Below are 591 nucleotides of genomic sequence, written 5' to 3' on the forward strand. Positions count from 1 at the left end.
AAGTGACGGTGGCACCGGACGACGCGGAGTGCGTTTTCACCCTGATGTCACCATGACATAGAACCTCTGTACAGAGGCGACGGCGACGCCGTATGCTGGCTGCTAGACGCCGGGCGTCGACCCTGATCCAGGGGTGTCTACCGTAGCTGACGGTGCACAGTAACACACCCTCGTCAACGGTATGACGGGGAAGGAAGATGGCAATGTCCGCCTCAAGGCTATGCCTGCAATACATTCTCTTCTTGAGCTGGACAAGATGTCCCTTGAAGAGTTTGGCAGTGCCTTGAAGGCAGGCGATTTGGCCGAAGTGGTAATTGTACGACCGGACGAGGAGATAAACTCGTCATCGCTTCTGGGTGAAGCTGTCCAGGAAGACACCAAGAGAGTGCCGAACGCACGACGTGGATCATCGATCCTACGGAATCCCTTGGATCCGTACTATCCTTTGGTAAAGGAATTTTAAGGTATCGTCTTCAAATACCCGCCTTCGGTCCTACCTCCGGGCCGAGGTGTGCGTCATGAGATATTGACCCGGTTCCGGAAACCAAATACTGCGTAACACGCCAATGGCCCCTGCCCAAGGAGCAGTGC

Source organism: Plasmopara halstedii (assembly GCF_900000015.1).
Source record: "Plasmopara halstedii genome assembly, contig: Scaffold_816, whole genome shotgun sequence".
In the NCBI taxonomy this organism is placed as follows: Eukaryota; Oomycota; class Peronosporomycetes; order Peronosporales; family Peronosporaceae; genus Plasmopara; species Plasmopara halstedii.